At 34.4% G+C, this 14,708-nt stretch overlaps 1 long non-coding RNA gene across 1 annotated transcript; it reads left to right on the forward strand.

Moving 5' to 3' along the window:
* The first annotated feature begins 283 nt into the window (after nucleotides 1-283).
* LOC138713811 (uncharacterized) lies at nucleotides 284-13,891 on the forward strand. The gene is made up of 2 exons (XR_011335991.1): nucleotides 284-337; nucleotides 12,278-13,891. It is a non-coding gene; the product is annotated as an uncharacterized lncRNA (long non-coding RNA).
* The last annotated feature ends 817 nt before the right edge of the window (nucleotides 13,892-14,708 follow it).

Consider the following 14,708-nt stretch of genomic DNA (forward strand, 5'->3'; position numbering starts at 1 on the left):
GAAAGTAGGAAAGATTGGAGAAAGCTGGATTTGCCCTTATTATTATTATTATTATTATTATTATTATTATTATTATTATTATTATTATTATTATTATTATTAAAAAGATATTCCATAACAAATTCCCATCTTCCGCATTTCATCTCTCGTGTTTCCCAGTTCTGATGTTACATTCGCTCTGTGATTGTCGAGAATGACGTAAGACGGTTAGTTCTGTATTTTGCCGATACGGTTGGACGTCTAGTCACGTAATAGTTCTCTACTTTACCACATGTGCACGAGTACGTTTGTCAGTGAACAACGAAGTTTCCATGTTTTGTGCTGTGCTCCTGTTATTGTAAGTAATAATTACAGTGCTATTGTAAACTGAGAGTTTGATAAAGTAATAATATTTGTGTTATTTGTGTCTGTCTTTTTGTATAGTGTCAAACATTTCAGTAAAGCTTCTTATAAATTGTAAACAAGGAATTCATGTGTACCCATAGCGATTCCTCGTGCATTTGAGGCTAGAACATATGGGGCATCATTAACTTATCTTAGTATTCCATAAAAATTATGCAGATTGAAATTGATTATTGATTTAATCCAATGAATTAATTTTACGTTCATAAACAGGCATAAGTAATACACACGTGTATTTGTAAACGAAAAATATGAACCGAAAATATCTTAACAATATATTTTATTTTCGAATACCCATGAAATAGGCCGAACAGATGCATTACAGGAGCCACCCATCACACATTATACGCAAAAAAAGTCAGCGGAAGTAATGGTTCGATTAGCGGTTTTAGCATTCGATATTCGATAAGCATTAAATACTACCAAATTAAAAAATTAAATAACTTTTAAACAGTTTATTACTACTGATGTGATTTTAGTCAATTTGTATTATATTTTTGGCTCAGGAAAAATATATTTCACTATTACTGCCGTTTACTATTACGTTTGAGATGGGCAGGGCATGTAGCACGTATGGGCGAATTCAGAAATGCGTATAGAGTGTTAGTTGGGAGGCCGGAGGGAAAAAGACCTTTAGGGAGGCCGAGACGTAGATGGGAAGATAATATTAAAATGGATTTGAGGGAGGTGGGATATGATGATAGAGAATGGATTAATCTTGCTCAGGATAGGGACCAATGGCGGGCTTATGTGAGGGCGGCAATGAACCTCCGGGTTCCTTAAAAGCCAGTAAGTAAGTATTGCTGCCGTTATTTCCATTTTGAAGTAGGCTACAAGTCAACAATATAAAACTGACTGTTAATTTAGAAGTTGGCAACATAATTTATGTCGATTATAACAACAATACATATCGATAGTAGCATTCATACCATTCAACCAATAAGGAGATTGGCCCCTATAATGTATCTGTGCCATGCCAATAGGTTACTGCGAAATGAGCTACCTCTGATTGAGGTTATGGCTTATATATATATATATATATATATATATATATATATATATATATGTATATATACAGGGTGTTTCAAAAATACGGGGCATAATTTCAGGTATGTATTTCCCACATGTAGACAATCAAAATAGTTCATTACAACATGTGTCCGGAAATGCTTTATTTCCGAGTTATGGCCTTCACAACATTGAAATTCACCGGAACGTTTTTCTTTCCGCAGGTTTTTGCCGTCAAAGGAGACATTGAGAGGGCACTCTGACAGTTCATTCCGAGGCGAAGGTTACATTCAGTGTTGTGTAGGTACTTGGATCGAAGGTTTCCTGATCGATGGATAGGTAGAGGTGGCCCAATTGCTTGGCCTCCACCCTCACCTGATATGAACCCTCTCGATTTCTACTTGTGGGGCCATTTAAAATCATTCGTTTATTCGTCTCCGGTGCCTGATTTGGAATCCCTTCGGAATCGAACTGTGGCATGTTCTGAGGACATACGCAATACTCCTGGAGTTTGGGATCGTGTTCGCAGGTCAATGAGGCATGGATGTGAGGTCTGTATTCAAGCAGGAGGTGGACATTTTGAACATCTTCTATAATGACAACGACCTGCGGAAAGAAAAACGTTCCGGTGTATTTCAATGTTGTGAAGGCCATAACTCGGAAATGAAGCATTTCCGGACACATGTTGTAATGAACTATTTTGATTGTCTACATGTGGGAAATACACACCTGAAATTATGCCCCGTATTTTTGAAACACCCTATATATATATATATATATATATATATATATATATATACATATACACACATATATACACACATCAGTGGCGGCCGGTGAGACATTCTGGTGGTGGTGCCAAAAATGAAAAAAGTTGTACGCAAATTACCCTAGTGAAATTAATAATAACAGTTCACGTTTGCATTATATTAAATAAAACACATTAATTAAACCAGCTATTTTACCAGGTGTACAGTTAATAATGTATCTAGTAACAGTTACTATAACATTTCTGAAACTAATAACGGAATTTACAGATACAGATAATCAAAACTTTCACAGTATTGTTAGTCAAGTACAAATAACTTTTATAACTAGTAAAATTACTGGCAAAAACACACGAGATAAACAATAGCATAGATAATAAACAAACACGTTTGCACTTTATTTAACAGGCCGATGAATCCAAGGCAGCGGCCTGAATAACACATGTTCATGTCCTGCACAGATCTCATGTATCGTTAACAGAAGCATCAATACTGTAGCAACAGTGTAGCGATATTTAGTTGCCGCAAAATAAAACAAATATTACACAACATTAACAAACAGTTTTACATAATATGAAAAAAAATATTTATCTTTCTAAAAAGAACCATGACTATCTCTGCGTTCAATATAGCTAAATGGATAATAATTTACACATTCAAATCCAAGTTATGTGCATTAGTTTTGAATTGGCAAAATTACATTAACATTTGGCGCGGAACTCTAACTCATAGACAAATAACGTCTCCAACAACCCTGCCATCTAGCGAAATTTCTGCATTACTATGCTCTAGCGGGCGGAATATTAACTACTGAGTCAAATTGAATTCGGCTCAAAGTCAGCCATAAGAAACGCATATAAACTAGAAGCAGTAGCCTTTTGTACAGTGTTATATGGACGCAGGTAGTGCCTCAGCGAAGTGGCTCCAACGTTCGGAAAAACGCTGCAAGAGTGCGTCCGGATATGTGCGCGCTCGTTCAAATGAAATACGAATAAAATGTATAAACTATTACAACTGCTTTCTAGGATATTATTTTTGTTTCTTTCATTGGTGGTGTCATGGCACACTGGCACTACTCCAAAAGCCGCCCCTGATCTATATATATATATATATATATATATATATATATATATATATATATATATATATATTATCAGGAAGTACATCTTACATGACGATATGTTGTGTCCGAGAAAGAACGATTTTACTGAACTACAGAGCGTTTGCTTACATAATGTAGGCGTCGAGCATACGGGAGACGGTTTGCCACGTATTTAAATGGCCTTCGTGTTGGTCGCGCGCCGCCCTGTGAACCAACATCATGTAAAAGCGAATGCTCTGTGTGTTACTAGCCAGAGATACGTGCAGTGGAGGGAGAAAGAAACTGCCAACCCTACCCCATCACATTATCTCCTGGCTTAGTTGCCTTATTGATATCACTTCTGAGATTCCAACCAGTTTTCGGACCGCTGACTAAACATACATACTAAACGAGCAATTAGTGTATATTTGTACATTTTATCTTGAAAACGGGCGTAAGAATTTTAATCGAATGGGGTGAACAAATAGTTTTCAGGTGCGTGAAAGCGATTTAGTTAGGTCTAAAAAATTTTACTAAAGTATTGAAAATGTAACTAGAAGTTATAACGCTGTGTTGTTAACAATTTTAAAAGTATTACCGTGGTTATTTTTGATTTGTTTAAATTCCACATCGCTCGAAAGATTGCAGAATAAGCAATGCCAATATTTGGGAGCACTTGTGCGAACATTTTTTTTTACAAATGAATCTCAACAAAATGAGGCGAAGACAGATTCTCAGCTATGAGAATAGTTTCCAACGAGACTGACATCGGAAGAATTATTTCTAGAGAATAAACACAGAAGTTTGCGCCCAGGTTACCAAATGGGATCATTCACAATTATTCACATAAACGCTGACATTAACATTGCCGTTAGACGTTAACATGAAAGTTTGCGAACTCCAAACTTTCATGCTTATGCTTACGTGATTTGCAAACAGAACACAATCGTGGAGCGCTGAAGTATACGACAGAATATGAGGAAATGGCGTCGTTGTTATGTTTCCATGGTTACGAAGTATCTTCGCGGTTATGTTTATGATGGTATGACTTTTTGGTTTTATGGTAACGTTTACATTCTTAAGTTATGCTTAATTTTCATTGTGAATGGGCCTTTACTTCGCCCGTGTCCCTGACATTCCTGGTCTAAAATGACAGGCGTTTCATAGTGTGATCATTCATAAAACATCAGACCTTAAAATACGTACATTATGACAAAATAGACCAAGGGAAAAAAGTAAATAGGGCGTTGTTTTACATGCTTTGTTGTTAAACAAAATAATATCAAAATATTTGCACGTATGTCCCTATCACTCTGTATATGTTAATAAAGGAATAAAAAAAAAGAAAGGAGAAACAAAGAGGGAAATGTGAAGGACAATGTAAATAGAAAATAAACATACAAAAGAGAGGGAAAATGGAAAGGAAGAGGGGGTTATATCTTTAGCTTATCGAATTAGCTGGAATTACATGGATACAGAGATACTCTTTTATCTTCCCCCTTTGTTTTTCATGGTGATGGGAATGTTATGTCATGAAGATGTTTCGATATCAGTTTGTTTGGAGTGATACGCACTACAGACGTGCACTGTTGTTCCTAACCTGCCTCAGTCTATATTACTTGTTGATTTTGTACAGGCCTATGTACAATAGTTACTGTGTGATGGGTGACGAGAAAATGTTGCGAATGTCAAGTTGCAATATTTAAATTTTCGAAGAATGTTACTGGTTTATCTCATACAATCACTTTCAGAATAACGTGCTATTTACAATCTTGGTATTATTGGAGATGACTTGCAATGATCTCGAATTTAGTTCCTGGTCTAAATGTAAATAATTAGTATTGTACTAGTGGGAATACTGAACGTGATACAAAGTGAAATACTGTGATTTATTAATAAATAAAACAGTTTGTTTATGGAAGCCACATATCTTACGGTAGGTTTTGTTCACATTTTTAATAATAATAATAATAATAATAATAATAATAATAATAATAATAATAATAATAAAAAATTATACAGGGTGATTCACGAGCATTTACCGTCCCTTATGGAGCTTATTTCCGAAGACATTTTGAGCAAAAAAGTCATATAAATATTTGTCCTAATCTCAATATTTTCAGAGTTACATTAATTTGAAGTTGTTAGTAAAATACCTTTTTTTATTTAGTTTTGAGGGTAAAAAAATATTACAAATAGAGAATGAACTATTCAGAAGTATCATTTCTTTAATTGGCTAATGTTCTGGAGCTGTGTTGTTAATTGCTTTGTACAATTTTATTTTTCAATTTTTAAGTAAAAATGATATTTTTGTTACGGACTTGTCTCATACGACTTTAGTAACTTGATTCTTTACAGTTTAATTATGCATCCTAATGTACAGTCTTAAAGAATTTACAAGAGTGGCGTGATTTGTAACAATTATGATAAATACGTAAGAAAATGTAATTTTGTAGTTAAAAAAAAAAATCTGTACGAAGCAACTATGGATTTAACAACACATTTCTAGCTTCAGAATATTAGTTAAGAATAATGGTATTTTACAAACAACTTCAAATTAGTGTAGTTCTGAAAATATTGGGTGCTATTCATAGATATTTCGCTAGCCCGCGCTACGAGCGTGCTAAACTAGCCCCGGCTATCGACTGATTACTTGTACAGGATTCATATCATATCATATATCACATCATATCATATATCACACATCACACATCATCACATATCACACATCACACATCATCACACATCGCTAACACTGGTTTATGAATACGAAAAACCTTAGTTTGCTGATCATCCACCGGAAGCCCGCGCTAAGAATGTCTGTGAATATGGCCCATTGAGATTAGGACACATGTTTATATGACATTTTTTGCTCAGTATGTCTTCGGAAATAAGCTCTATAATTGACTGTAAATCCTTGTGAATCATCCTGCATGTAATATATAATAATATAGATGGAAAGAAAAATGGATGCAATGTTTGGCTTGTAGTTCCAAACAAAGAAGAAAGAAAAGCTGATTTTCTGCACAGTATCACGGATACACAGACACTTAGAATACGCAATTTATGTGAGTGGAACTAGTTGTGCTAGTTTGAAGGTTTAATTTTTGTTTCGGTTTACAAATAGAGAGTATGGGTTTTCGTGAAACAATGTTTTCTGAAGCGCCGTTTAAAAGTTACGCGACAGCGAAGAAAAGACAGGTTTTAGTGGCATTTACAATTAATGAAATTATTAAATTCATTTTTTTCTCAAATACCCTTGCGGACTGGTTACATAATGTCATTCTGAACATCTATTGTACCGTCCTAGCAATCATTGTCGGATTCTGTCGAATGTTTCAGGTATGTCTCCGGCAAAGGTTTACTGCAAACATCAGGGCTGGTTTTGCTAGTGATCATTTGCTGGGACTTGTCATTTTGCTGCCCCGTTTGAATGGAGCAACTTACTCTGAGGTCCTTCGAACACGTTTCCACTGCTCGTGGAGCATGTATCCTGCTTGTTTTTCTTATCAGTACACAGTAGTGTTATATACTACAGTAGATCACATAAATGCACATTCAAATTCCTATGTATTCTACGGCATGACTTCTGATAATGACTTTGTAGAGTCGAAAACGTTAAAACTTATTAAACAATGTGTACAAATAAGTTTTAGTTATTTTGTTTCAAAGATAAGTATAGACGGACTTTGTTTAACCCAATTTAATATATTAACTGCTTATCGGGCTCAATATGATTTTTAAAGTACACAATGAGTTCACGCAGGAGAACATCTTTAAACATCTGCATTTGTACCAGAAATATACATAATGAGCTCTTATCATTTTTTAAATTTGGGAGCTTTTCATCAACACCTTTCAATAGGTCCTCCACCTAAATTTTATTTAAATGTTTTGATTTTAAAATTTCCTTCAATTCACCATCTTGTTTAGAATTCAGAACATTTTTCGCAATTATGATCTCATCAAACAAGTGAGATTCAACATTATTTGATCTGGTAGCAGTTTGCTTCGTAGTATGAACTGTTTTAAGAACATTTTATATGTTCAGAGTCGCCTTCAAAACTGTGCTGTAACCTTAGAGAAAATGCTGCTGCCTCTGTTCGGAAGCGCGTCCAACCAGACCAGTTGATAAAGCGTCGTAAAATAACCAACTTAAAAATAATTTGGAATACTTTATTCTGGGCCAAACTGTATATATAAGCGTATACTTTTGAAGACTCTTATGATATTATTTACCAGAAGTGTTATTTAGGAAATGAAAAATAATGTAGAATAATCAAATTAAATACGTCGTATTAAGGAGAGAACATTTAAATCATTACCACATTCCAAACTATGTTTAAACTGGTATGTTGCTGTTACATCTACTGTAAATACTCTTATATTTATTGAACGTCATGAGTGGTTTAAACCCACTTGACTGATTAGGCATACACTAAGAATTATTTCGTAACTTGTCTTCTGCATTGAATCCTGGATTATCGTGGCATTATCCATGTAAATAGGACTCTGTTTTAAAGTTCTTATCACAGCTTCAGATCTTTATCTTCACTACTGTAGTACTTGCTGTACAAAATTTGTTAGCAACAGTTAACAGAACCTCCTACCATGGTAAATGTCTAAGAGTTAAGACAAATGAAAATTACATACATAAAGCTGTAACTAATCCATTCTCATACATCTGTTTTTAATCGATTTTCATTTCATACGGAGCTTTGGTCATAGTTTTCTAACAATCCACTATGCGCTCATGTAGGTCTTAACAATTATCTCTGGTACAAGTGAAATTACTTTGTTTCAGAATTCAAAACCAAATAAAGGGAGAAAACACACGAGTAATTTATATTGCATAAGCAAACAAGCAATGAACAGTACTCTCTTAAAAAACTCACATTCCTCAAACATTTTACGTGAAAGGTAATTTAAATAAAGTTGATGAATTGTCAGTGATCATTTCCATAAAGTAGTTTTCGTATTATAGCAAGGATTATTTCTTATTTATATCTTGAAACTTGTAGGAATGTTATTTTTTGCGGAAAATAGAAGAATGTACATTACAAATAAGTTATGAGCATAGTTTGTACGAAATAGAATAGTGTATATTTTGTGTAAGTTATGAATATTTAAAGAAAATATAATCGTACCTATATATTTTGTGTAAATTATCACCTTTTTTCTATAAACTCGAATAGTACATATTTCGTATACCGGTAAGTTTTAAGTTATATTTGTACTTATTGTTAGAGGAGAAAGGGGTGAAGTTCGGTTTCCTCACGCAACTTTCAATTTGTTTACGTGATTTTTGATTCACCAATTTTTTATGTAGGTTATGTTTACTTTTACCGTGCTACTTTTTGTTTGTTGACGTGATTTTTAATCCACCAATTTTTGCTGTAGGATACGTTTGCTTTTACCGTGCTACTTTTTTGTTTGTTTACGTGCTTTTAATCCATCAATTTTTGCTGTAGGCTACGTTTGCTTTTACCATGCTACTTTTTGTTTGTTGACGTGATTTTTAATCCAACAATTTTTGCTGTAGGATACGTTTGCTTTTACCGTGCTACTTTTTTGTTTGTTTACGTGCTTTTAATCCATCAATTTTTGCTGTAGGCTACGTTTGCTTTTACCATGCTACTTTTTGTTTGTTGACGTGATTTTTAATCCACCAAATTTTACTGTAGGCTTCGTTTGCTTTTACCGTGCTACTTTTTGTTTGTTGACGTGATTTTTAATCCAACAATTTTTGCTGTAGGCTACGTTTGCTTTTACCATGCTACTTTTTGTTTGTTGACGTGATTTTTAATCCAACAATTTTTGCTGTAGGATACGTTTGCTTTTACCGTGCTACTTTTTTGTTTGTTTACGTGCTTTTAATCCATCAATTTTTGCTGTAGGCTACGTTTGCTTTTACCATGCTACTTTTTGTTTGTTGACGTGATTTTTAATCCAACAATTTTTGCTGTAGGATACGTTTGCTTTTACCGTGCTACTTTTTTGTTTGTTTACGTGCTTTTAATCCATCAATTTTTGCTGTAGGCTACGTTTGCTTTTACCATGCTACTTTTTGTTTGTTGACGTGATTTTTAATCCAACAATTTTTGCTGTAGGATACGTTTGCTTTTACCGTGCTACTTTTTTGTTTGTTTACGTGCTTTTAATCCATCAATTTTTGCTGTAGGCTACGTTTGCTTTTACCATGCTACTTTTTGTTTGTTGACGTGATTTTTAATCCACCAAATTTTACTGTAGGCTTCGTTTGCTTTTACCATGCTACTTTTTGTTTGTTGACGTGATTTTAATCCAACAATTTTTGCTGTAGGATACGTTTGCTTTTACCATGCTACTTTTTGTTTGTTGACGTGATTTTTAATCCAACAATTTTTGCTGTAGGCTACGTTTGCTTTTACCATGCTACTTTTTGTTTGTTGACGTGATTTTTAATCCAACAATTTTTGCTGTAGGATACGTTTGCTTTTACCGTGCTACTTTTTTGTTTGTTTACGTGCTTTTAATCCATCAATTTTTGCTGTAGGCTACGTTTGCTTTTACCATGCTACTTTTTGTTTGTTGACGTGATTTTTAATCCACCAAATTTTACTGTAGGCTTCGTTTGCTTTTACCATGCTACTTTTTGTTTGTTGACGTGATTTTTAATCCAACAATTTTTGCTGTAGGCTACGTTTGCTTTTACCATGCTACTTTTTGTTTGTTGACGTGATTTTTAATCCACCAAATTTTACTGTAGGCTTCGTTTGCTTTTACCATGCTACTTTTTGTTTGTTGACGTGATTTTTAATCCAACAATTTTTGCTGTAGGATACGTTTGCTTTTACCATGCTACTTTTTGATTGTTGACGTGATTTTTAATCCAACAATTTTTGCTGTAGGCTACGTTTGCTTTTACCATGCTACTTTTTGTTTGTTGACGTGATTTTTAATCCAACAATTTTTGCTGTAGGATACGTTTGCTTTTACCATGCTACTTTTTGTTTGTTGACGTGATTTTTAATCCAACAATTTTTGCTGTAGGATACGTTTGCTTTTACCGTGCTACTTTTTGTTTGTTGACGTGATTTTTAATCCAACAATTTTTGCTGTAGGCTAAGTTTGCTTTTACCATGCTACTTTTTGTTTGTTGACGTGATTTTTAATCCAACAATTTTTGCTGTAGGATACGTTTGCTTTTACCATGCTACTTTTTGTTTGTTGACGTGATTTTTAATCCACCAAATTTTACTGTAGGCTTCGTTTGCTTTTACCATGCTACTTTTTGTTTGTTGACGTGATTTTTAATCCAACAATTTTTGCTGTAGGATACGTTTGCTTTTACCGTGCTACTTTTTGTTTCTTGACGTGATTTTTAATCCACCAAATTTTACTGTAGGCTTCGTTTGCTTTTACCATGCTACTTTTTGTTTGTTGACGTGATTTTTAATCCAACAATTTTTGCTGTGGGATACGTTTGCTTTTACCATGCTACTTTTTGTTTGTTGACGTGATTTTTAATCCAACAATTTTTGCTGTAGGATACGTTTGCTTTTACCGTGCTACTTTTTGTTTGTTGACGTGATTTTTAATCCACCAAATTTTACTGTAGGCTTCGTTTGCTTTTACCATGCTACTTTTTGTTTGTTGACGTGATTTTTAATCCAACAATTTTTGCTGTAGGCTACGTTTGCTTTTACCATGCTACTTTTTGTTTGTTGACGTGATTTTTAATCCACCAAATTTTACTGTAGGCTTCGTTTGCTTTTACCATGCTACTTTTTGTTTGTTGACGTGATTTTTAATCCAACAATTTTTGCTGTAGGATACGTTTGCTTTTACCATGCTACTTTTTGTTTGTTGACGTGATTTTTAATCCAACAATTTTTGTTGTAGGCTACGTTTGCTTTTACCGTGCTACTTTTTGTTTGTTGACGTGATTTTTAATCCACCAAATTTTACTGTAGGCTTCGTTTGCTTTTACCATGCTACTTTTTGTTTGTTGACGTGATTTTTAATCCAACAATTTTTGCTGTAGGATACGTTTGCTTTTACCGTGCTACTTTTTTGTTTGTTTACGTGCTTTTAATCCATCAATTTTTGCTGTAGGCTACGTTTGCTTTTACCGTGCTACTTTTTGTTTGTTTACGTGATTTTTAATCCAACAATTTTTGCTGAAAGCTAAGTTTGCTTTTCCCATGCTACTTTTTGTTTATTTACTTGATTTTTAATCCAACAATTTTTGCTGTAGGCTACGTTTGCTTTTATCATGCTACTTTTTGTTTCTTTACTTGATTTTTAATCCAACAATTTTTGCTGTAGGCTACATTTGCTTTTACCATGCCACTTTTTGTTTCGTTACTTGATTTTTAATCCAACAATTTTTGCTGTAGGCTACGTTTGCTTCTACCGTACCACTTTTCGTTTGTTTACTCGAGTTTTGATCCACCAATTTTTTGCTGTAGGCTACCTTTGCTTTTACCATGCTACTTTTGGTTTGTTTACTCAATTTTTGATCCATCAATTTTTACTGCAGGCTACATTTGCTTTTTACCATGCTACGTTTTGTTTGTTCACATGATTTTTAATCCACCAATTTCTTCTGTAAGGTACGTTTGCTTTTACCATGCTACTTTTTGTTTGTTTACGTTTTTCTTGATCCACTTTTTTTTTTTTTTGTAAGCTACGTTTGCTTTTACCGTGTTACTCTTTGTTTGCACGTGATTTTTGATCCACCAATTATTTCAAAGATAAAGAGGAAAGGAGCTGGCTAACTTTCCCCATTTTCTCCTTACTTAGTTGTCTCATCAGTGATGCTTCATTGGTGTCAATTATGAGGTGCCAACCTGTCTTTGAATAAATTTCTGGGCCATGTTTAATAAATTCAAGATAATAATGAGAATATTCAGATAATTGAATTAATTCGGACCTGATGATAATGATGGTGCTTTTGTTTCCTCGCTTGATTGTTATGACGCAACTTTACATACAGTAGACAAACCCTTAAAAATGTTATCAATATTATTTACAGATCTTTGTTCGGAGCCTTTGGCTGCTGGAGATCGTAATGCTACAGCTGGTACGGACCGAACAGAAAATACAAAGAGATGCAGCTTGTGATCTAAATGCATTATGTGACCTCAGTCTCTTACATGTAAAAGAAGATGCTCTGAACGAAGAAGCCATAAAAATATCAGAGTGCTTACATAACAATATTGAATTCAGCGTTAAAAACTCGGAATTGTTAACGTGTGTAGTGTCGGATATAAGAAGAAAATTCCAGTGTGCGACCAGAGGAGATGAGAATGACAAAATGAGACATCTGTTTTGTGACAGTGCTTTAGAAAGTGGAATAAACGAGTCAAAAAGTGATTTTGGGTGTATTTTGTGCTTACTGACTCAGGTTCATTTGAACGTTGGTCACATATCTGACAATCAATCAGTGACTGATATTTCTGACAATCATTTGAAGCATATCGTAGAAAAGGAGAATTTCTATAAACTTATGTTTGTAACAAACTTAATATTGACACAGAATATCACCTATAACTACAGCCTCAACAACTGGATAGAACGCTTCTTCAATGTAAGGAATTGGGATACACATTACTTGAATAAAGAGACAGAAATACTTCTTGAGAAACTGCTAAAGAAATATCTAGGAATGGAATATTATACGCCAGACGATAACTTACAGACAGTATTTAATACAATTTGCTTAACTATAATAAGCATAAGCATAATTATCAATGGCGTGTTGTTACACATTTTCGTACGTAACAAGGCACTGCGAACTGATCAAAATTTGATGATCTTTAATTTAACAATCGCCAACTTGATCAACGTGATGGTCTGTTCTGTTATGTTTTTTCTTCCCTCTGTGTGGGTTGTCGATTGGTATCATAATGTGACGTCACTAAGCTATGCTTATATTATAAACATAACAATTGGAGTTTCCGCTTACTCTGTCACGATCCTCAGTATTCAGAGGTATATAGCAGTTGCCTCATTGAGGAGGGTTCATAACCCGAATTGCTGCATGTTCAGAAGATTCCGCCTTGGACTTATGTACGTGTCTTGGCTGTTTTCTTGCATTATCTCTCTTCTTGTATTGTTGTTATTTGCAACGTTCCCTACCGAAAATCATGTAGTATTTTCTATAATCGGTTTCTTTGTTTATTCATTCATCCCTGTCGTTGCGGTAACTTCTCTATCTGTGGCGGCTTCTAGACATTTGAAGAAAAGCATTTTGCTCATTCCTGGAGAGCCTGTAGGCATGGAAACCTTAAAACGCGTTCGTGCAAGAAGTGCCAATATGTTGATAGCCTCCAGTATGGTGTTCACTGCCGGGTATCTTCCGTCCTTCATGGTGGATGTCATCAGTAATAGCTTCTTTCAACAAACAGACATGATGTTTTTCTTCCTACAAGAAATGTCGGTAATTCTGTTGCTGTTGAACTCATGTTTCAACCCAATTTCACTTTATATAGTAAGCAAAACCTTTAGGTCCCATATAAATGGATATTTGTCATGTTGTAATAACACTAGGAAGCTGGATAGACAAATCACAGCTCCAAAAGTAAAATACAGAAAGACGTTGATAAAAGATCTCGATGTAATATAATCTACAGGATGATCCGTTTGGGTATGGATAAAATAAAAACACCGTAAAACATTTACTACTGAACTTCATTTGTTGAAACTTTGTGCATACAACACTGAAAGATGGGAGATTCCTCAGAGCTCAACATGACCCCCATTACGCACCCTGCACAACTCATAACGGTGATGCAATTCAGCACATGTCCGTTGTAACATAAGAGGGGTGATTTGTTGAAAAGTTTGAGAAATTTTTACTCTCAGATCATCAATGTTCCTGGGTTTCTGTGACTAGACTATGTCTTTAACAAAACCTCACAAGAAGAAGTAAAGAGGGGGTTAGATCTGGGGAGTTTGGGGGTCAAGCCAAGAGATAGCTGTTTCAGGTACTGGGTTTCGCCAGCGATCTCCTGCATGTTTTTTTTTTTTAACACAGAACCTGTTTCTACAAATGTTCGATAACACAACATTATGGAATCGTATTTAGGTACATTACACACATCATATTCACGTCGAAATTCCCTTTGAACTCTTTTAACACTCTCAAATTTAGCGTACCAAAGAACACATTGTGCCGCTGTTGATTTGTAGTAGCCATTTTAATCATCTACGATTTTCATTTATCCTTTCAGATTATGCATTGTTGATTGTCATATATGGAAACTCCCATCTTTTAATCATAATATAACCAGCAAGAAAATTTTCATATTATAATAATAGCTTTATAATAATTGATTAATATTATCCATACCCAAACGGATCAGACTGTATATTCTATACGATGTCTCGAAATGTGTCATGTCGATATTCACCTTGCTAAATGATGAAGTTAGTTACAAAGAGTCATCTTGGTTGGTGAAATG

Source organism: Periplaneta americana, chromosome 14, assembly GCF_040183065.1.
Source record: "Periplaneta americana isolate PAMFEO1 chromosome 14, P.americana_PAMFEO1_priV1, whole genome shotgun sequence".
Taxonomy (NCBI): Eukaryota; Metazoa; Arthropoda; class Insecta; order Blattodea; family Blattidae; genus Periplaneta; species Periplaneta americana.